This window comes from Balaenoptera physalus (assembly GCF_965194825.1).
Source record: "Balaenoptera physalus genome assembly, chromosome: 5".
Taxonomy (NCBI): domain Eukaryota; kingdom Metazoa; phylum Chordata; class Mammalia; order Artiodactyla; family Balaenopteridae; genus Balaenoptera; species Balaenoptera physalus.
In genome coordinates, this window is record NC_138884.1 from 77,693,559 (window position 1) to 77,717,879 (window position 24,321).

Here is a 24,321-nt window from a genome sequence, read left to right on the forward strand (position 1 = left end):
GAAATGTCTCTCTCCGAGTCTGTTTCCTGCAATCATATTTCCTAATATTTGTGGTTATTTCCTTGTAATGGGTTGAAGGGTATCTCCCCAAAAGGCATGTCCAAGTCCTAACCCCATGAATGTGAACTTATTCGGAAATAGGGTTTTAGCAGATGTACTTAAGTTAGGGAGCTTGAGATGAAATCATCCTGGATGTAGGGTGGGTCCTTATAAGAGACCTTATGAGGGGGAAAGCCAGTGAAGACTGAGGTCGAGATTAGAGTTTTGCATCTGCAAGTCAGGGAAGGCCAAGGATTGCCGCTAGTGACCAGAAACTAGGAGGGGGGCACATGGGGTGGATTCCCTCTCAGAGCCTCCAGAAAGAACCAACCCTGCCAACACCTTGATTTCAGACTTCTGGCTTCTGTAACTGTGAGCAAATACGCTTCTGTTGTTTCAGGCTGCCATGTTTGTGGTCATTTGTTATGGCAGCCCTAGGAAACTAATATAACCCTCATGATGATTAAGGACATTCTGAACATTTCTTTTTTTATCAGCAAGGATACTTCTGCCAGTACAAATAACACCCCCTCCTCACACGCACCTTTCATTTATCCTAAGCTAAACATAGATGAGAAAAGGGCAAGTTCTGGTTAACTATGGTGTCCCATACCAGTGTCCACGGTTTTAGGAATCCAAATATTTACACTACCTTGCCACAAACTATTCATTCTTAGGTGATTCAGAAGGCACTGCATATCTTCAGGGACCTGGAAGTTACCTGTGGTGTCTCTATCACCGTCACCCTGACATCCAATGAATCACCAAGTGCTCTAACCGTTTCCTTCTAAATGTCTCTGGAATGTGTCCACTTCTTTCTATGTCCTCTGTCACTCTCTGGGCCAAGCTGCTGTTGGCTCTCACCCTGACCACCGGGCTGCCTTCCAGATGGGCTCTGCACCCTTCACCGCGCTGCCACAGCCCAGTCTCTCATACAGGTCTGATTTTGTTACCTCTTGCCTAAAATCCTTCCTTGGGGCTTCCAGGGCTCTGGACAAAGATCAAACTCCTTGAGAGAAGAGACTTTATTTTCTTCTCTATTTCAATACCTAAAACAGTGCATGGCACACAGTAGGTGCTCAATAAGTGTCCATGGAATGAATGACTTAAACCTATAATGCTCTGCATCATCCAGCTCAGGATCCAGTCCAGTCCCCCAGTGTCCTGGTTGTGTGACCTCGGGACAGGTCATTGAAATTCTCAGGCTTCACCGGCGTCCCATGCTCCTCACTTACGGTGCCTTAGTCATATGGGCCTCAGGTCTTGGCACATAGTGGGTTTCTTCCTGCTCTAGGGTTTTACCAGGCAGTCCCCGTCTCCTCCTCATACCTCTTGCCTTAGTTAGCCTCTGCATACCAAATGCCACTTCCGCAGCAAACCTGCCCAGGTGAGGCGTCTTCTCCCTACTACAGGCTCTTGTACGTGTCCTTCACCTTGCATATGACTCTGTAAATATGTATTTGTTTGGTGATTACTTGTTTACTATCTGCCTCTCCTACTAGGCTTCAAGTTCCATGAGAGGAGAGACAGATTCTACCTTATTTGCCACTGTCTCCCCACAAGCGGGCACACTGCCGGCTACGTGACAGTGGCTCAGTAAAGGCTTGTGGGAGGAGTGAATCAGCCTGGGTGTCTCAGCACTGTCATTACGACTGTCAATGCAGAGCGTGCTTCTGGCTTTGGGGGATATATGAGTGTTCACAGCAACATTCACTGGGACCCAAGATAAGTAGGAGATTCCACGTGAGGCGAGTTTTCTCATGTGAGGCGAGTTTTCGCAGTACAGCTGGGGTACTCTGCTGAGGAACAGTGCTGGGGTCCACTGCTGGGGTACATTGCCAGGGTCCACTGCTGGGGTCCACTGCTGGTGTCCACTGCTGGAGTCCACTACTGGGGTACATTGCCAGGGTCCACTGCTGGGGTCCACTGCTGGCATCCACTGCTGGGGTCCACTGCTAGGGTAAGGTGGGAGATGGGAGAGGAGGGAGGTGAGCAGAGGTGGTCCATGACAGGCAGGACATAAAAGGAAAGGTGCAGAAAGCAGGAAGAAAATTGGAGCTTTTGGCCAGCCCTTGTCCTCTGCACCTGGCAGTCCTGGGCCGAAAAAGCACCAGTCCAGGTGGGAGAAGGAACCACAGGATGGAGGCAGGGGGAGGAGAGAGGGCAAGTCCACCCAATGCTTGACAGACCACAGCTAGAGAGACATTGAGCCTCTTTTTTAGGAAAACACTTTTTAAACTTTATACTCTGTGGCTTGCCTGAGAAATGAAACAATATTTATCAGGGTTTAAAGGTTTCATTTTCTCCTGGTTCAGCTATTATAATGTAGTATACCACCCGGCCAGGAACCAGAAGGCAGGATGAGAACCAGCACTTTCTGAGAGCCTTCAGTGGACCAGGTACGTGACATTATCCCTTCCTTCCTTCCTTCCTTCCTTCCTTCCTTCCTTCCTTCCTTCTTTTTCTTTCTTTCTGTCTCTCTTTCTTTTCTCTCTCTCCACCCCCACTTTCCTTACTTCTATCTTTCCTTCCACTCATTCATTCATTCATTCCCAAGCACTGTGTTAAATGCTGGGAATACATTGATGATTACAACACGCATGGTCCCTGCTGTCATGGGGGCTTACGCTTTAGTTTTTCTATTTTTGATCCTCCCCCGGATCCACTGCAATATATATTATCCCTATTTTACAGGTGGAGAAATAGGCTCTAAGAGGTTACGGTGATTTACCCAAGGAAATGGCAGAGCTGGATTCAATCTACATCCCTGTCATCAGCTATTTCCAATCCCATCTCTCTCAGGAAACATGTGCAGCCCTTGGGAAAATCCCGTCTCCATTATGGACGCCCTGTAGAGATTGTCAGTGGGAATAGGTTGGGGGCTAAGGAGGGGGCACTGGCAGGAGGCCTCTGGTCCCACACTGAGCCCGGCAGATGCTGTGGGTGTCCCACCCATTTCCCCTTCACACCCCCTGTCCGGGCTCATGTCAGAAGCATCCTACTGCAGGCCCCAGGGTTCTCCACACAGAGACTTACTCTCAGCCTGGGTATGAGGTAGACTGAACGGGCCCAGGAGTTAATGTCCCTGGGACCCCCCTGGCCAATGACATATGGGGGTTACAGGACAAGCATCCCTGGGGTGGCATGTTCTACACCATCTTCCAGAGCTCCCCAGCAGGATGAACTGCACAGTTGCCTACAGGGGACACACTGGCTCCTTCCCTTTCTTCTTTCCTTTCTCCACTTCCTGGGATCATCTCTAAAATGAACTACTTGCCTTCAAATCCTTATCCAGAGTCTGCATCTGAGGACTCCATACTAAGAAAGGTAGTCACACTTTATATTCTAGCAAGGTTCTAGTACTGACCCTGCTATTTAATAACCATACAACTTTGGAAAGGTCATCTAAGTGAGGTTCAGTTTCCTTAGTCTTAGAAATGGCCAGTAATAACATCTTCCATGTCTCCCTCATGGGGGAAGTGTGGGACAGTCAAGTGGGGAATGTCTTTGTAAATTACTGAGTCTACGGAAACTTGGTGGGGTCTTGGTATCATTCGTGATTACCCATGGTGTTGAAATGAAATAGTCCAAGTGTTTGTGAGTCCCCAGTTTGAAGGCCACCTTGGGCTGGGTCCCTGGGCATGGGTCCTCGTCATGGGACCCCCAGAAGTTGTTTCCAGTCTGGGTTGAGCGCATCCTGTCAATTAATGAAGGGCTGTCATGACGGAAGCCAGGAGAGAGAATACTAACTCCACGGGTCCCTCACCAAGAGACCAGAGGGCACCCCTCTGTGGTGATGAAAAGTGAAAATGCAGTCAGAAGGGCTTTTTCTCTGCATGGAAATGAAATTTATGAAAATGTTATTCAATAGCAAACCCTGGAGCTCTAAGCAGGGGCCCTACAAGAGTCTGGATGTTTTCTTAGTCTTCTTCCCCTGGCTGCTGTTAGCAATCATTGAGGATGTTTGTTAGAAGCCAGGTGCTTTGCAGGCGCCTTGGACATCACCAGCTGGAATTTCATCAGTGGCCCTACGAGGGCTGTTTTCCAATTGCCCCACGTTGTAAACTGGTGCTGGAGAGTCCGCAAGTGCCATAGATCATGTGGTCAACCAGTGGCAGTGCTCAGATTGCAGCCCGGTAGTCTGGTGTCAGAGCCAGGTCCCTCGGCCACCTCGCTACCCTATCCCCCTGGGGAAGTAGAGCAGTTGGAGCCACAAGCCCTGGGTTCCAGACCCGGCTCTGTTGCTCATTCACTCTTGCCTCAATTTGCTCATCATTAAAGTGGGGATTAATCATTGACATTAATCACCGTCTCTTAAAATGGTTGGGAGGATTAGTAAAATAGTGCACAGGCAAGGGCTTTACAAACTGCAAAATATGATGCAAATATTGTGATTTTGATAAGAACTACATAGAAGACAGAAGAGGAGCCTGTGTGCTGACTTAGAGTGATGGGCAGAGCAGAGGTGACAGAGTCCAGCTAGAGGGCCCATGCCCTCCTCTCCCTGGGGACAGAGTGGGACTGCATTTCTCAGCCTCCCTTGCAGTTAGCAGGGACTCCTTCCCCTGAATCCTCCTGCGTGTTCCTCGTCTTCTCCCCCCTGCCCTCATCTGCTGGCCAGGAACAGAGGGTGTAGCGACAACCCCAGGGCTCAGCTGGAAGACGGTAGCCCCACTAGACTGTCCGCCTTACAGCCAACTGAGCTTTGCATAAGCAAGAAAGAAAACTGACTAACGTTAAGTCACTAAGGTTGGGGTTGTTTGTTGCAATAGTGAGTGTACTCTAATAGAGAAGATGAGAATCTCTGCCTAGTTTTCTTCTCTTTTATTTTACTTTTTGGCTTGCACCAGATGGAAATCACACTCTGGAATTTAAGGATACATCACTAGGTAGAGAATGCTTTGTTCAAGCTGACCAAAGATGGAATTTTTGCTCCATATTGTTTTAATTAACAAACAAGTCAATGAGTAATTTGCTGTCCCTTTAACTTCATTTTCTAACAAAATGAAAAACAGGATTTAAAGAATAGTAATTCTTTGAAACTTTGGGAATACATACTCTGGTGTTCATCCTATTCCCAAATCTCATTATCCCATGGAGAATCCTGACAGAATTTACAGGAGTTTGAGCTCTACTTAATAGACAAAAAGTGCAGTCATCTTCTTAGAACGGAGGGTTCTCCGGGGGTGGTGTGATTTGTGGAATGTGGTTTAAGTTAAGCTTTTCCAGCAGGGGTCTTTCATATGAACAAAGCTTATTCTCTTGGCTAAGCCCCTTTAGCAGGTCACCATGATCAGCAGCCAAGGGCAGCATACCAATTTAGAAAACAGGGCCAAACTTGGAACTGAAGGAAGGAAGGAAAATGCGGAGGAAACCTGCTGACTCCATGAGAAAGGGGCACGTTGGTTTGGGGTGCTAGGTCGAAACTGAGGGTCTGGAATCTCAGCTATCAAAATCGCCACAGCAGCCTCTGAAAAACCAGAAGGGGTTTGTAATAGTATGAAATTTAAATAGCTGCACCAGCCAGGAATCTTCTGAATATCTGCAGCATCTTGGTGATTGTTATGGACTGAACATTTGTGTTCCCTGCCTCCCCTCTCCCCCCAGTTCATACGCTGGAGCCCTAACCTCCAATGTGATGGTATTAGGAGGTGGAGCCTTTGGAAGGTAATTAGGTTAGGATGAGGTCATGAGGGTGCAGCCCTCGTGTTGGGATTAGTGCCCTTATAAGAAAAGAAAGAGACACTGGAGCTTCCTCTCTCCCTGCCATGAGGGGACACAGCAAGAAGGCAGCGGTCTGCAAGCCAGGAAGAGGGTTCTCACCAGAATCTCACCATGCTGGCACCCTGATCTCAGACTTCCCAGCCTCCAGACTGAGAGAAATAAATGTCTGTTGTTTAAGCCATCTGTTTAATGTTTGTTATAGCAGCCTGAGCTAAGACAGTGGTTTACTTTGTACCTCACATTAAAAAGAGTTTCTGGGGTTTAGAATGTGGGAACTGGGTTCTTTCCTTTGACCCAGTGATCTTTTGATGAATCCATGTGTTAGAACCCTGTGAGAATCATTTCCTTTCTGGAATCTGAGAGACTTAGGAAATCTACCTATGAAGCACTTTGTTATTATCCTAATTGCAATCTCTCAAATCACATGTCCTCTCCAAATTTATAGCCATATAGGCTCAGTGTTATTTAACACAAACAGTGTATCCTCTTTCCAAGCTCTCAGCAGTCCGAGGTCCTGTAGGATGACCAGGAGAGTCTGATGTGTACACTTCTCTCCCATCACGTCAGCTGGTCCTGGACTTGGTGTCCTTCAAGTCATATCCGTGAGGCATCCTTTCCTCCTCATTCTGCTGGTAGCTGCAACAGCTTATCAAGTAAGCTTCTTTCTTGGCAAATGACAATCAGTGTAATGCAAATTGGTTTAAGTGGAAATGGGAGATGATTGCTTCACATAATTGAAAAGTCCAGGGCTCTCTCTCCAGCCTCCAGCACAGGTCAATCCGGGGCTCATATAACGTCAACAGGATCCAATCTCTCTTTCCTCTTTCCTTTTATATCCTTTGTCTCTCCTATTTTCTCTCACCCTTTCAGCTCTATTTCCTCAATTTTAGCTCTATTCTCAGTGTCCTCCTGGTTCAAGATGTCTGTGGCCCTAGGTCTTCCAATGTCTGAGGTTCAGGTTCATCAGGAAAGAGTACTGGTTTCTATCCTAGCATTTCCACAGAAGGTCTCATTGCATTTCCGTATTTCTGATTAGAACATGCGTTGGTACCTTAGGTCAATCACTGTGTGTGGGGAGTTTGAATGAGCGGCTTAGCTGAGTTCACATGCTTCACCCCTTGTGCTTTAGCAGGGGTGATGGTGTCATGGGGAGAAGAAGGGTGGTGTACATCTGATCTACTTGGTATAAGAATAAGGGAGTGTGGATTCCCCAAAGAAAATGAGAACAGGGCCTATTAGTGGAAGTAGGGTGAATGGTTACTGGATGACCCCAAATCAACAAATGTCCTTTACCAGACCTGCCTAAACCTGATCTCTGCATTAAGATAACAAAAGAAGTCAACACCCTAAACAGTCAAAGGAGACCGCAATTTTCCAAATGTTTTTGTATGGGGTTAAATGAGAAATTTTATCTAGAGCATAAATCCAAGTGCTTTAAGGGAACAAAGTTTCAGATAAGAGGAGTGTGTCTGGAAACGTATGTGTACACAGTAAGACTTGAATAAGGGGTAGAAGCAGGACAGTTCATTACAGTGGCTGTAATAGCAGCATTTATCCTTTGAGCATTGTGTACAGCACTTTACCTGTGTTTCAGTATCCAATAGAGAAAGTGCAGATGTGAAAAATTAAAATGTTAGATCACCAGCTCAGCAATGGATGGAGAGGAACATCCAGTCCAGGCCTCACAGGGGCTCAGGGAACATTGCTGACTCACTGCTGACCTGCTAACCTGCCATTCTGCTCCCCTGTGGCCACCGCCTTCACTCTTTGAGTTTATAAAGACCTGTGTTTCCTAAGATTTAGAAGCCTATATGCACCACTTGTATTTATTTTTCTTACCAAATTAGAATGAGTGGGTAGGTTTTTCCTAAAATTGGTCTTGCTCCCTTTAAATTTAAGCTCTCTTTCATCCCCCTGAGAATGTAAGCTCCACCAGGGCAGGATTTTTTCCTATGTTCTTCCCTGTTGTATCCCTGGTATGTAGAACTGTGCCTCGTACGACGTGGGCAGCCGCCCCACATTCTCCCAGCTTCCCAGAGCTTCCTGGGTTTGAGTTTGCTTGGGGGTCACCTGAGGACACTAGGACTCTCTAGAGTTGATAATCACAGAGAAGAAGACTAGGCACCCCTAGCAGGACCTGAGCCTGGAATCTAATCTGGAGCACCCCTTTTGAGGAAGTGGACCAGGACGGTCCTGGTGTGTACCCAAACCTCTCTCAGTAATGGTTCCAAAGACCATGGGGTCCCTAGTGATTGTGAGGCAGGAGATAGATGGGCTCCAGGCTGAGCAGCTGGAGTTTGTCCCCTGTGGACAGATACTCCAAGATGAAGATAATGGCAGGAGGAGAATAGGAGAGGCTGGGCCCTGACCAGATAAAAGAGAAACCACATATTTCTCATTCTCAAGGTCAATGAGACCTTCCCAACTATGCATGCACAGAAAGGCTCCTTGGAGGTCAAAAAGTGAGTGATGTCAACCTACCCATAGGCCTCTTTGCTGGAACCCATCTTGGCTAAGAGATGTGCACGCACACAGGGGAGGACCCTGAGACAAACCAAATACGGACTCAGAACCAGGCAAAGCAAGATGATTGGCCAAAGGAAACCTGGAAGAAATGCCCCACATAAGTGATTCAAACTACCACAAGGGCACAAGTCTCTCTCTGAGCCCACCAGCATGAGTCTATTCACACGTACCCTTTTTCCTCCTAATAAACACTTGTTTCACTACTTTCTGTCTCTTTGTGGGAATTCATTTCTACAAAGACAACAGGCCAGGGACCTTGTCACTGGCCACTGGACTAGTGGCTAGGGTTCAGCGCTCTCACTGCTGCGGCCGGATTTCAATCTCCAGCCGAGGATCCAAAATCCTGCTTCAAGTCATTGCAGGCTGAGACCACCCCAGATCAATTGGGGGTGGCTTAGAACCTACGTAGCAGACAGTGTCTGGCCCTTTTCTGGAACTTTCACTGATGGGTCTTTTAAGTCCCCCAGGAATATACTAGGTTAGTATGGTCCAAGGAATGGTAGGTAACCTGAAGAATAGCAGCTCTGTTTCCAAAGAGAAATTTCAGCTGAGTGTTCTCCAGATCATACTTGATACTTGATACAGGTCATACTTGATGTTCCTGCTCATGCAATCACTTACAGGGCCCCACTGTGCCCTGGCATCCCTGGAAGGACTTGCAATTTATCATGGTAGGTTGAAAACACATGCTTACCTCAGTCCACCACCCTTCCCCCATCACTAATATCTAATAAAGGGACAACCAAAGGGGAAATCACAAGAGGACATCAACTGAAGAGTGACTACCCTCTTCCCTAGTTCCCCTTCCCCACTGGGTTCTGAATGCACATGCAGACAGGGAAAGAGGCTTTAAGTCCCTCTCTACTCCTAGGCAGGAAATCAGAAGATGCCTCTCTGGTAAAACCAATCAGCCCAAGAGAAAAGAATTAGTGGTATTTAGCCCGAGCATGCAAAGAATTAGTGATCTCTAGCCTACTGTCCCACCAGAGAAGCCCACCAGGCAACAAGTCCTGTGTACAGAGAGTTTCCACTATTTCTGACTTTGTTCCCAAACTGATTTATGAGGACTGATAAAGATAAGGTAGACAAGTAAGATAGTTCAGCAAAGAGGTTGTACACAGAATGTAAATTCACACTTCCTAAGGGTGGACCACAGATTTGGCTCACTCAACAGCCAACTGCAAAAGGGAAATGGACAGTTACATGCTTTGCAATAGCCATAAGATAAAAGCTCATCTGTTGTTCCCAATTCTCTCTTACTAACCCCACATCTCCTAACGATGGTTGCCATGGAATTTGTCTGGACTTCACTTTTGTAAATTTGAGTGTCTGTCCTTGGGGGCATCTCAATGAAATTCTAGTACCCTCTGGCTCTTTTTGAACTGAAGTCTCCCTGACCCGTCACTTCCATGTTACACACACATTTCCGATTTCATAGCAGCTGTGAGGATACCTCTTGGGAAAAGCTTTTCATGGCTATTGACTTCTAACCCACCAATCCACTAGGTCCCTAAAGAAGATTAAAGTGACTATAGAGATTCATTTTTAAAAAAGAAAGAAAGAAATTTCATTGTAAGGGTTGACTCCCAGGGGGGAGTCTTGTCTTGGATTGCTGTCTCCCACAGAGGTTTCCTTAAAGGGGCAAGGACATTTTCTGCACTCTCCAGGCATCATGTTTTGGAACATCAGAGTGCCCTCAATGAAGTGTAATGCCATTAAACTCAACTCAGGGTGTAGCCTGTGCTCTGCAAATTTACTACACAGAAACATAAAAAATATATACCTTTTCTTCTGAAAACCTGCAAAGACTCCCTTTTGAGAGCCCCCAAATATCTGAACATTATACCTACAATATAGGTACAGTCATCTTTTCTTGCCCCCAAATGGCCCAGCAAAGCAGAACTTTATCCCTTTATTCAAAATGGATAAGACAAGGCATCCTGTGTACAAATAAGGTATTTTTAGCTTAGATACTCTATGGCACTTACTTGCAACATATATTGACTATCTATGATGTACCAGGCACTGTGCTAGGTTATGTGATACAATAACAAATAAGACCCTGCCCTCCTCAAGGGGTTCATGGTCTAGTGTGGAAATAGACACATACAGGAAACTTCATGATCATACATTGTGATCAGGACTCTTACATAGGTTTGTACAAAGGTCTGTGAAAGTACCTGAAGAATCAATGAATTCTTTCCAACAGGGCTGGGGGTGGGCATGAGGAGGGAAAATGTAGGGGAGGACTTTGTGGAGCCATGCTTGTTTTTTCACATTTATACAATAAAAGAAAAAGAATAGCCAAAATAGTTGAATTTGAACATCTATTGAGCCCTGGGAAGTGGATATAAAGAAAAGCAACATGCAATTGCTAGCCTTAAGAAATGTCTTACCTCTTTTGGGTCTGAAGTCTATTTGGTTTCCTATAAACAGTATTCACTAGGAAAACACATACTTCACACGTGTTGGTAAGTATCCAGATGCTTGATCTAAAGACTAAAGAGAAGGAGCTTTGCCCAGTCTGGGAAGGGAGGCTGTGGCTCCAAACGCTCAAGGATTGGTTGACAGAATAGGTACTGGGCTTCTTCTGTGTAGCTTAGGAAGGCAGAACTGGAGCCAGTGGGTGGAAACAATTACAGGAAGGCAGCTGTAAGCTCATTTTAAGGAAGACTTATTTTTCTGATATCTAGAATGTTCTAAATCTGGAGCAAGCTGTCTTGTGGGGCGGGGAGTGCCTTGTTCCCACCTAGTAAAGCAAACATGATAAAATGTTGTTGGGGCATGGTAAAGGACTGGGCCAGATTCATTAAACTCAACAGTTATCTAGCATGTGCTCAGCATTCTGCTAAGATCTAGGCATTTAATCATGAGTAAGTCATGGATATTGCTCTCAGGGAAACAGACAGGTATACAGGCAAGTACATGCAGTATGATGTGTGGCAGTAAAATTAACATGCTGGAGGGGATTACTTCTAAGCTAAGATCCAAAGGACAAGAATATAGTTAGGCCAAGGTAGTGGAGGGGAAAAGGGAGAGTACTAGGAGAGTTCTTCTAAGAGCCCATGCAAATTTATTGGCCAATATACTAAAAAAATAAATAAAACTATGCTTCCCCTTTTACTTGGAATAGGAGATAAATAAGATCATGTTGATTGGGCATCCTTTAAAAATTCTGAGTAGCCTAATCATACAGCTTTAGTAACTCTAGTGCAAATTAAAAAAGAAATTCACAGAGGGTTCGATGTGCCCTTTCACTCTCCCTGACACCCAGTTTTACTACTATCTAACAGCCAGCACCACCTACTCCCACAAAACTTTCCTTGTCCCTGAACCTTGGGAAGGGGTGGTGGGGCTGGCAGCATGGGTAACTGGAGAGGAGCTGTGAGAGGTCCAGAGCTGACTTGCACCTGCCCTGCAGTGTCCAGTGGCATCAGGTGAATTTTTTAGGTGGTGAAATTTTGCCTTATCCAGTAGAGGGTTGATAGGGACTGCTTGGTCTTCATCCGGCTATAATTAAGAATCTAGTTATGGGTAATTCCCTGGTGGTCCAGTGGTTAGGACTCTGCGCTTTCACTGCCGAGGGCCCGGGTTCAATCCCTGGTGGGGGAACTAAGATCCCACAAGCCTTGCAGCATAGCCAAAATAAAAAAGATTCTAGTTATGTTCAGTGGGCTGGCCCCACTGTAGGGACCAAAGGACAGAGAGCGTCCAGGCCTGGACATTATAGACACAAGAATCCACAAATCTTGCTAGACAAAATAAAGCATTGATGGAGCACCAGTTGCACGTAGGATACTCAGTGTTCACATCACAGGCACTTAACGTACAGTTCAGTGCCAACTTGAAAGGCATGAGGGTAGACCTGCCCTAATGAGATTAATGTCCTTATAAGAGGTGGAAGACACCATTCCCTCCCCCCACTTTCCCTCCCATGTGAGGATACAACAAGGAGACCCTCTGTAAACCAGGAAGAAGCCTCTCACCAGACACTGAATCTTCTGGCACCTTGATCTTGAACTTCCCAGCCTCCAGAACCGTGAGAAATCCATGTTTGTTATTTAAGCTCCCCAGTCTATGACATTTTGTTATAGCAACTCAAATCAGCTAAGAAACTCAGAGAAGCCTCTGATGACCAGCCAGTGAGGAACTAAGTCCTTCAACCCAACAGTTCCTTGAACTCCTTTAGGGTCTTAGTAGCAAAAAATAGACTCTGCCCTAGTTGGCTTAGGCACGTGTAAAAAGGATATATTAGAGGATTCTAACTCAAACAGAATCTCCAGAAAGGGCAGAGAAGCAGATTTGGAAGCTCATAGTGAGGGAAAATATCCACCAACACTGTCAGATTGCCCCAGGGGAGAGGAGTTGCTGAGACTTCTAGCAGGGGCACTGCCGTTCTCACCATGATGCCAGGCATAGCTCTTATCACTGGGAACTCCATGTCTACTTCCTCTGAAAGGCCAGCGTCATGTGGTTTCCCCTTGCCAGAATCATTTCCACCCTATTCTCTTCTAAATCATAGGTTCACATGAGTTTATCTAAATGGTGAAGCCTGGGTCATATTCCTATGCTTTAGCAGTAAGGGGGGCTGAGAAAGAGGCAGCACGAGGCTCTGCCCTGTGGAGATGGAGCTAAAGGTGGGAAATCCCTCAAATGGAGGACAGTTTTCAAAGGGTATTTGGTAGCTAAAAAGCATAATAAATGTTTACCACAATACCCAGGATTAGAATTTCTGGTTCGAAGCCTTGTCTGCCCTACTAGATGTTGCCGAATTGCCCTCCAAGTGGTTGTACTTTCTTCAGCAGTGTATTAGTTATCTATTGCTGTGTAACAAATTACCCCAAAACTTAGCAGCTTAAAACAACAAATATCCAGTATTTCAGTTTCTATGGGTCAGGAATTTGGGTGTCACTCAGCTGAGAGCCTCTTGCTCAGGATCTCTGATGAGGTTGCATTCAAGCTGGGGCTGCTGAAGGCTTGACTACAAGATGATCTGCTTCTAAGCTCACTCAGGTCACCATTGGCAGGCTAGAATATTCATTTCCAAGCTAAGTCCTATGGCTGTTGACAGGTCTCAGAACTTCACTGGATATTGGCTGGGGATAGCAGTTCCTAGTCTCATGGTGTTCTCCGTCGAGCTGGTCATACATGGCAGCTTGCTTCCCTCCAGCATGACAGAGAGAGAGAAAAAGAGGAAAAATTGTAAGGAATTGGTTCACACAATAGTCAACTGTGAAGGCTGGCAAGTTCAAAATCTGTAGGGTGGGCTGGCAGGCTGGAGACCCAGGAAGGAATTGCAGCTTGAGTCCAAAGGAGGTCTGTTGGCGGAATTCCCTCTTCTTCAGGGGAGATCAGTCTTTGTTCTATTAAGGCCTTCAACTGATTGGATTAGGCCCACCCACATTATGGAGGGTAATCTGCTTTACTCAAAGTTGGCTGTCTTAAATGGTAATCTAAAAATATCTTCACAGAAACACCTGGAACAATGTTTGACCAACTATCTGAGTAGGGTGGCTTAGCCAAGCTGACACATGAACCATCACTATGCATACATGTGAGAGAGGGCGGGAGGGTTAGACCTTGGGGTGGAGGAGGTGCAGTTTTCTGGCCACTCCGCTCTCCCATCTCCCTTATTCCTCAACCAAACAGGTCACTCTCTAACATGTGCCACCACCCTGCCCCGGCTGAGTGGCTCCTTCCTTCGAGGGGCATGGCTTGAATGCAGGGGATGACTGGGGAGCTTGCAGGAGGGGCAGAGTGTGGCTCCAGTGGCTTCTGCAGGACACCAAGAACCCTGGGCAGCCAGGTCGATGCTTACTTGCCTGTCTTAGGTGGGCCCCACATTGCTGTGCTGGAGTCACCCAGAGCTACACCTGGCTGGGGCAACTCAGGGACAAGAGCAGCTGGCGGGGAGATTTCACTTCTTATGTACAATCCACCTCCTTCTCCACCCTCAGCAAAAAGCTGTGCCCATTCCCTTCCATCCGTATACACCCAGCACTCACACACGTTCCTTTTTCATCCCTGTAGATACTTCCAATCTCCTGGTTGAACACCGATTTGGGAGAAAAGCAAGACCTAGCAGTCAGATTCATTTTTCAGCAAAAAGGTAACTTTTCCTAGAAGAATGAGCCAGTTTACTTTTATGTTTAGTCTAGCCTTCCAGTGTAATTACACTCTCAATATGCCCTTTGAACACCAACGCTCAGAAGCCTTTGGGTAATCGTGTCTATTTCTTATCTGCAGAAAAATGATTAGAGACCCTTTTGGCTAGAGCAATTGTGTATACAGCTTAATTACTATTTTAGAACATCTCAGAGCCATTTCTTATTAGAACACTTTCTGTCTATCAAGCTCAGGACTGAGCTTGGTGGAGAGAAAATGTGCTTTGGCAGTTCAGTGAAAAATGAGTTGCATTTTGCCCTCCTGTGCTGGGGAAGGTGAGCAGTTGGTACAGGAGGGGGCGGGCATCCTCTCTGTAGCTGACACTCTTTGTGTTACAAAGTTCCTTTGTTCCTTTTTAATGCACTGGAAAGTTCTTTGAATCTAAAGAAATTTACTTCTGCCTCTTTCTCTATTGCTTTGGTTCTAGAAAACATTTAAATCGAAAGGAATTCTGGAGAAGGCAATTTTTATGCTTCTGTAGATCATATAATAATGAACTAGGTTCTTCAAACTTGGCTTCAAATTTGCTTTAAAACTAAGGTGGATTTTTTGTGTTTTTTAAAAAATTTTTATTGAAATATAGTTGACTTACAATGTTGTGTTATTTTCAGGTGTACAGGAAAGTGATTCAGCTATACATACATATGTATATACATATATATATGTATATTCTTTTTCAGATTCTTTTCCCTATAGGTTATTACAAGATATTGAGTATAGTTTCCTCTGCTATACAGTAGGTCCTTTTTGGTTATCTACTCCACGTATAGTAGTGTGTATATTTCAATCCTAAACTCCTAACTTGTCCCTCCCCCCTTCCCCCTTTGGTAACCATAAATTTGTTTTCTATGTCTGTGAGTCTATTTCTGTCTTGTAAATAAGTTCATTTGTATCATTTTTTTTGTATCATTTTTTTTTAGATTTCATATAATATTTGTCTTTCTCTGTCTGACTTACTTCTCTTAGTATGATAATCTCTGGGTCCATCCATGTTGCTGCAAATGGCATTATTTCATTCTTTTCTATGGCTGAGTAATATTCCATTGTGTATCTATACCACATCTTCTTTATCCATTCATCTGTTGATGGACATTTAGGTTGCTTCCATGTCTTGGCTATTGTAAATAGAGCTGCTATGAATATTGAGGTGCATGTATCTTTTCGAATTATGGTTTTCTCCAGATATATGCTCAGGATTGGGATCGCTGGATCATATGGTAACTCTACTTTTAGTTTTTTAAGGAACCTCCATACTCTTTTCCATAATGGCTGTACCAATTTACATTCTTACCAGCAGTGTAGGAGGGTTCCCTTTTCTCAACACCCTCTCCAGCAGTTACTTACAGACTTTTTAATGATGGCCATTCTGACCAGTGTGAGCTGATACCTCATTGTAGTTTTGATTTGCATTTCTCTAATAATTAGTGATGTTGAGCATCTTTTCATGTTCCTCTTGGCCATCTGTATGTCTTCTTTGGAGAAATGTCTATTTAAGGTGGATTTTTTTTGACAAGTCTAGTCTTCCTGCTTCTGACTTAGTCCCAGCCAATCCATCTCCCATACTGCACCAGAGTTTTCTAATGTGTCCTATTATTCTTATTGAATTAAATAATAACTATATGATTGTGTGTGTGTATGTGTGTGTGTGTGTGTGTATGTGTGTGTGTAAGAGTGACTGTTGTGAAGGTGTGATGTGGAAATTACTATACTCTGCTTCCCCTTCTTTCCCTCTCCTTTGTTTCCCATTGTGTTTCTGAAAAAAATCAGTGTGCTGCCTGCAACCTTTCCATGTCTTTCCGTGGCTCTGCATTGCATTACCTGATGCTGCCTGCCTTGGCAACCTCTGATTTTCTCATTAAGTAAACAATAGTTCCTTAGTGTTGAAACCACTTTTTTGGAAGGGGGATTTGCAGTCAAAAGCAATCCTCAGTGATAACATGAGTTGGGTACCAGACACCATGGGCTCAATATGTATTTATTGGATGAATGAATAAGGGAATGAATGAATGAAACTCCTACCTCGAGGACAGCTTCCCACACTCCAGCTGTACCTGACTGTTAACAGTTTGCAGACCTGCTCTCTGGCTTCTGCATTTTGCACAATTTATTCTGTGTCTGGAAGAATATCCCTTTATTGTTCATCCAGGGAATTCCTTGTGCATCCTCCTTCAGGATTGAGCTCAATTATCAGCAGCTCTGGACAATCTTATTTGACTTCCCTAAATAGAGTGAAGAATTTCATTCTCCCAGAGTGGCTGTTTCACTTAGTATATCTGTGTAACAATCTACCAAAACTTAGTGGTGAAAATAACCGTTTATTATATTCCTGGATTCCGTGGAATTTGTACATGGCACAGCAGGGTGGCTTGTCCCTGCCTCAGTTGGAAGGCTTGATGGTGGGGCTGGGATCGTCCGATGACTTGTTCACTCACCTGGCTGGGGGTTGATGGAAAGGGCCAAACATCTGTGGGGTGGAATAGTGGGGCTTCCTTGGCATCTTTTTCTGTATCTCTGCTGTTTCCCCATATTGCAACTTCAAGGTGGCTGGGCTTTTTACAAGGTGGTTCAGGGCTCCAGAGGTGTACAGAGAGAGAGAGAGAGAGCCAGGAAGAAGCTGTATTGTTTATATGATCTAGCAGCCTTGGAAGTCACATAGCATCACTTCTGCCATACTGTATCCTGCAGAGCAGTCATGAGCCCACCTAGGTTGCAGGGGGTGGGGAAATTGATTCTGCCTCTTGATGGGGGAGAGGGGGTTCTGGAAAGGCATGTGGAACTGAAAATACTGCCGTGGCTGTTTTTAGAAAAACCATCTGTTACAGTGCCTTATACACACCTCTATTATAATATTTACCAACTTGATACAATTAGTTTCTTTCATGTCCATTCTTCTGACTTAGATGTGAGCATCTAGAGGTTTTGGACTGTGTTTTATTCACTTCAGTGTCTCTGGCATCTTTATAAATATATGTTCAATAAGTGGCTTAAACTAACCTCCCAGGGCCTCATTTGTTAAAAAAAAAAAGCTTTAGGAGCAGTAAGAAGAATTTCGACCTAGGTTGCCAAGATCCTTGCCAACTACAACATTATGAGTCTGCCTCTCTTTAGGGGGATAAGAGAATAATAGGTCAAGCTGGTATAGGTATTGACATGTATTTGCTTTTTCACTATCAAGCTCTATAGCAGTGCTGCCCTAGAGAACTTTCTGGAGTGATGGAAACGATCACTATCTGCACTATGCTATGTCACATGTGGCAACTGAGCCCTTGAAATGTGGCTAATGTGACTGAGAAACTAAATTTTAAATTTTATTTCATTTCCATTAATTTTAGTTAATTCTAAATAGCACATGTGGCTGGGGGCTACCTTACTGGACTGAGCTCTAGAGGACCGGGTTTGTTATAATTCTGTTCCAGGTTTGCAGGACCACATACAACTGGCCTTTCTTTCTTCAGCAAAAGAAACAAAAGCCGCAAAGGTTTTTTTGTGTGTGTGTGTTCCTCTCTGCTCCCACGTTCCCACCAAAACACTCCTTTAAATTCCTGAGACAGCCCTTCGTTGCTGGTTTCAGCATCTTTCCTCTTCTATTCATATCTTCTCTTTTTTTCCTCTGGTTTTCTGCCCAGTTGGTTTCCACATATAATGCTTTTTGTTCCCATTTTGTTTTCTACCTGGAAAAATACTTCCTCCTGTCTAATCTGTATCACATACACTAATGTAATTATCTCTGTTGAAAGGTCATGGATGTTACTTAAGCGAGTTACCATTTTCATGCACTTTAATGAAAACCCGCCTTAAAACATTCCTGTTGTCGACATGCTCACTAAGAATCTTTAATCTGGCCTCTCTGGCCCCCTTGTTTAATTCCAGTTGTCATTCTCTGTATGCTTCCTTTTGGCATGCCCTGTTTTTTATTAAACTGTCACTGGAATGTTCTTGCCTTTAATGTGGCTTTTTGGGGAGGAACGGGCATTGTCTTTTTCATAGTTTGGAAAGGGACGGGTGATAATCTTAACTTTATTGACAAAAGAGTGTAGCTTTGTAACCCTGTTTTGAATGATTTGAGAGTAAAAACAAGCAGGTTTTCTTCCTTAAGCCCAGAAGTATTGCCACGCAGAGAGTTCAGGAAGCAGGGCTGGAGCTCTGGAACATTTTACATTTGAAGGGCAAACTCTGTTTTCCTAAGAACAAGTGTCAAATTAGAATCTGGAGTGACCTGGAGGATGTAGGTTTTGCAGCCAAGGCACTTAGGCTTCTCTGGAAAGGAGAAGCCACAGATTGCCTGGGGCATCTGCAGAAAACAGCGGAAAGTTCAGGACCATGTGTTAAATCCATCATTTCTAGATTAAACCCAGTGAATCGCAACTCTGTGCACGGATGGAGAGAGTGGGGCAGCTGGATAAGTTTGCAGAAGGCAGAGAATTGAGTCTGTTTTATTCACTCTTGTACCCCCAGGCCTTGTTCTGTTCACTCACCAACTATTCAGTACCTATTATAAGCCAGGCCCTGTATCAGTGAACAAAACAGATTAAGATTCCTGCTTTCCAGAGCTGAACTTCCAGCATGGAGTTAGGGTGGGGGAGAAAAGTACAAATAAAAAGCAATAAAGACGTAAATTATAAGGGGAGAAGGGGGAGGGGGAGGGATAGATTGGGAATTTGGGATTGACATGTACACACTGCTATATTTAAAATAGATAACCAACAAGGACCTACTGTATAGCACAGGGAACTCTGCTCAATATTCTGTAATAACCTCAATGGGAAAAGAACTTGAAAAAGAATAGATGCATGGCTATGTATAACTGAATCACTTGGCTGTACACCTGAAACTAACACAACATTGTTAATCAACCATAGTCCAATATAAAATTTTAAAAAAGTAAATTATAGTATGTTAGCAGGTAGCACATGTTATGAAACAAGAAAGCATAGAGCAGAGTAAAGGATACAAGAAGTCTGCAATTTAAATTGCAATTTAAAATATAACAGTCAGGCTAGTCTTCACTGAAAAGAGATTTGAGCAAAGACTGGAAGTGAGAGAGAGTAACCTGGCACCCAGAACAATGTGTGGCTAAGAGAAGATTTGTTAAATGAACAGATAAGTAAACTCTATCTTTCCACTCAATGCATGTGTTGTTCAGGTGAGCTTGAGATGGGTTGCGGGAATCTGCTGCACCTTAGGGAGATCTAGACATTGATTATCTCCCCACAATGAACTTTCCTAGTGTTAAGGATTTCCATATGCCTCAACTCCTAGTTGTAAGCCAATAATTTTATCAGATGCTCAACTTTGATTGAGTGATGTGTTTCAAAGCCAGGGGAAGAATTGGTCTTATTGAATTTATTAAAATGTGCAGTGATATAGTATTATGATTTCTAACTGGTTCTTTCTCAAGCAAATCCTGCAAAATACATGTCTGTCCATGGAGCTGAATATTGCATGTGTTAGTTAGGTAACGGTGGTGGGTGGAGGGTTTGTGGAGATTTGTAGAACTGGGGTAGAAAAGCCAAGTTCCTCTCGCTTCACAATTTTGCCTGGGGCTGGCCCTGTGGGAGAATTTTAATAGTGAACATTCTTCATGGCTCTAAAATTATTTAATTTCATGGTGATTTTACAACCCCCGTTTTAAGACTTGAGACGCAATGAAAGCAGATCATTTGTCTGAGCTCCTCCAGAGTGAAAACACAAAAGCCAATAAAAAGTTTCATGCTGCCAGAAGCCTGAGCTCTCATGCTAAACACTAGATCCAAATGGACTGAGTTTAGAGGACTTGGAGTTGATTAAATCATTCATTCATTTATTTGAAAAATATATTTGAACACTGTGTTTCAGTCTCCGAGACGGCTGTCCTGTTATTTATGTTCTTATGTGGTAGTTTCCTTCTATAATCCGTGGGGCCAACCTGGGTGACCAAGAGGACTTTGTGGAAATGACAGGGTATGACTTAGGAGGCTAAGACAGAAAACACATGATCGCTTTCATCTTGCTTTCTTGGGGTACATTTGCTGTGGGGGAAGCCATCATGTCCTGAGCAGCCCCCAGGAGAGGCCCCAGAGGTGAGGAATCAAGTCCTCCTGCCCACAGCCAGCACCAACTTGGCAGTCATGTGAGTGGGCTGCTTTGGAAGTAAATCTTCCTGGCCCACTCACTCAAGCCTTCTGATGACTGTAACCTTCCGAGACTTCTTGATTGCCACCTCCCAGAAAGACTCCAACCTAGAACCATCCAGTGAAGCTGCTCCCAAATTCCTTATTCACAGAAAATGTGAGATAATAAAATTTGCTAGAAGAGCTCACAGAACTTAGGAAACACTTTACTTCTCTTTACCAGTTTATTGCAAAGAATACAACTCAGGAGCAGCCAGATGGAAGAGAGGCACAGGGCAAGATATGGAAGAAGCGGGTGGAGCTTCCATGCCCTCACTGGGGGCACCACCCTCCCAGCACCTTGATGTGTTCCCCAAGCCAGAACCGTTCTGAACCTCCTTGTTTAGGGTTTTGACAAAGGTAACATTACATAAGAATGCTGGATCAAATCATTTGTTGTTAGTGATTGAACTCAACCTCCAGCCCCTCTCCCCTGTGAGGGCCAGGGAGGGGCTGGGAAATGATTGAGGGGGTGGGGCTGAAATTTCCAACCCTCTAACCATGCCTTGGTCTTTCTGGCCACCAGCCCCACCCTGAAGCTACCTAGGGGTCCCAGGCCACCAGTCATCTCATTAGCATATAAAAGACACTCTTGGGGAATTCCCTGTCAGTCCAGACTTGGTGCCCTCACTGCGGTCGCCCAGGTTCAATCCCTGGTTGGAGAACTAAGATCCCGAAAGCAGCAAAAAAAAAAAAAAAAAAAAGACACACCCTTGCAGAAATTCCAGGGGTCTTAGAAGCTGTGTGCCAGGAACTGTGGATGAAGACGACTCTATATATTTTCCATTATTCCACAATTGTTTTAAGCCAAACTAAGCTCTGAGATATTATTTTACTCAGTAGTTGATAACTAATCCAGATGTGGGGTGCTGCCATAACAAAATCCTGAACCTGTGAGTGTGACTTTGAAATGGGGTAATGGACAGAAGGACTTTGAGAAGCGTGAGAGTGAAAGCCTAAACAATGTAGAGACACCTGAAGTCAAGCTCTACCGAACTGGGCTGTAACTTTACATTTTATTTATTTATTTATTTATATTTTTAACATCATTATTGGAATATAATTGCTTTACAATGGTGTGTTAGTTTCTGCTTTATAACAAAGTGAATCAATTATACGTATACATATATCCCCATATCTCCTCCCTCTTACATCTCCCTCCCACCCTCCCTATCCCACCCCTCTAGGTGGTCACAAAGCACCCAGCTGATCTCCCCGTGCTACGCGGCTGCTTCCCACTAGCTATCTATTTTATATTTGGTAGTGTATATATGTCCATGACACTCTCACACTTCGTCCCAGCTTACCCTTCCCCCTCCCCATGTCCTCAAGTCCATTCACTATGTCTGCGTCTTTATTCCTGCCCTGCCCCTATGTTCATCAGAACCTTTTTTTTTTTTTTTACATTCCATATATATATGTGTTAGCATACGGTATTTGTTTTTCTCTTTCTGACTTACTTCACTCTGTATGACAGACTCTAGGTCCAGCCACCTCACACAAAAACTCAATTTCATTTCTTTTTATGGCTCAGTAATATTCCACTGTATATATGAGCCACATTTTCTTTATCCATTCATCTGTCAATGGATACTTACATTGCTTCCATGTCCTGGCTATTGTAAATAGTGCTGCAATGAACATTGTGGTACATGACTCTTTTTGAATTATGGTTTTCTCAGGGTATATGCCCAGTAAGGGGATTGCTGGGTCCTATGGTAGTTCTAGTTTTAGTTTTTTAAGGAACCTTCATACTGTTCTCCATAGTGGCTGTATCAATGTACATTCCCACCAACAGTGCAAGAGGGTTCCCTTTTCTCCACACCCTCTCCAGCATTTATTGTTTGTAGATTTTTTGATGATGGCCATTCTGACTGGTGTGAGGTGATACCTCATTGTAGTTTTGATTTGCATTTCTCTGATTAGTGATGTTGAGCATCTTTCATGTGTTTGTTTGCAATCTGTATATCTTCTTTGGAGAAATGTCTGTTTAGGCCTTCTGCCCATTTTTGGATTGAGTTGTTTGTTTTTTTGATACTGAGCTGCATGAGCTGCTTGTATATTTTGGAGATTAATCTTTGTCAGTTGCTGCGTTTGCAAATATGTTCTCCCATTCTGAGGGTTGTCTTTTTGTCTTGTTTATGGTTTCTTTTGCTGTGCAAAAACTTTGAAATTTCATTAGGTCCCATTTATTTATTTTTGTTTTTATTTCTATTTCTCTAGGAGGTGGGTCATAAAGGATCTTGCTGTGATTTATGTCATAGAGTGTTCTTCCTATGTTTTCCTCTAAGTTTTATAGTGTCTGGCCTTTCATGTAGGTTTTTAATCCATTTTGAGTTTATTTTTGTATAGGGTGTTAGGGCGTGTTCTAATTTCATTCTTTTACATGCAGCTGTCGAGTTTTCCCAGCACCACTTATTGAAGAGGCTGTCTTTTCTCCATTGTGTATTCTTGCCTCCTTTATCAAAGATAAGGTGACCATATGCACGTGGGTTTATCTCTGGGCTTTCTATCCTGTTTCATTGATCTATATTTCTATTTTTGTGCCCGCACCATACTTTCTTGATTACTGTAGCTTTGTAGTATAGTCTGAAGCCAGGGAGCCTGATTCCTCCAGCTCTGTTTTTCTTTCTCAATATTGCTTTGTCTTTTCTGGGTCCTTTGTGTTTCCATACAAATTGTGAAATTTTTTGTTCTAGTTCTGTGAAAAATGCTATTGGTAGTTTGATAGGGATTGCATTGAATCTGTAGATTGCTTTGGGTAGTATAGTCATTTTCACAATGTTGACTCTTCCAATCTAAGAACATGGTACATCTCTCCATTTGTTTGTATCATCTTTAATTTCTTTCATCAGTGTCTTATAGTTTTCTGCATACAGGTCTTTTGTCTCCTTAGGTAGGTTTATTCCTAGGTATTTTTTTCTTTTTGTTGCAATGGTAAATGGGAGTGTTTCCTTAATTTCTCTTTCAGATTTTTCATCATTAGTGTATAGGAATGCAAGAGATTTCTGTGCATTAATTTTGTATCCTGCTACTTTACCAAATTCATTGATTAGTCCTAGTAGTTTTCTGGTGGCATCTTTAGGATTCTCTATGAATAGTATCATGTCATCTGCAAACAGTGACAGTTTTACTTCTTCTTTTCCGATTTGGATTCCTTTTATTTCTATAGTGGTGAGAGTGAGCAACCTTGTCTTGTTCCTGATCTTAGTGGAAATGGTTTCAATTTTTCACTATTGAGAACGATGTTGGCTGTCGGTTTGTCATATATGGCCTTTATTATGTTGAGGTAAGTTCCCTCTATGCTTACTTTCTGGAAGGTTTTTATCATAAATGGGTGTTGAATTTTGTCAAAAGCTTTTTCTGCATCTATTGAGGTGATCATATGGTTTTTCTCCTTCAATTTGTTAATATGGTGTATCACCCTGATTGATTTCCTTATGTTGAAGAATCCTTGCATTCCTGGGATAAACCCCACTTGATCATGGTGTATGATCCTTTGAATGTGCTGTTGGATTCTGTTTGCTAGTATTTTGTTGAGGATTTTTGCATCTATGTTCATCAGTGATATTGTCCTGTAATTTTCTTTTTTTGTGACATCTTTGTCTGGTTTTGGTATCAGGGTGATGGTAGCCTCGTAGAATGAGTTTGGGAGTGTTCCTCCCTCCGCTATATTTTGGAAGAGTTGGAGAAGGATAGGTGTTAACTCTTCTCTAAA

At 43.7% G+C, this 24,321-nt stretch overlaps 1 long non-coding RNA gene across 1 annotated transcript; it reads left to right on the forward strand.

The window, feature by feature from the left end:
• The first annotated feature begins 1,958 nt into the window (after positions 1 to 1,958).
• Positions 1,959 to 22,460, forward strand: LOC309661058. The gene is made up of 2 exons (XR_014263837.1): positions 1,959 to 14,398; positions 18,910 to 22,460. It is a non-coding gene; the product is annotated as an uncharacterized lncRNA (long non-coding RNA).
• Positions 22,461 to 24,321: the final 1,861 nt, after the last annotated feature.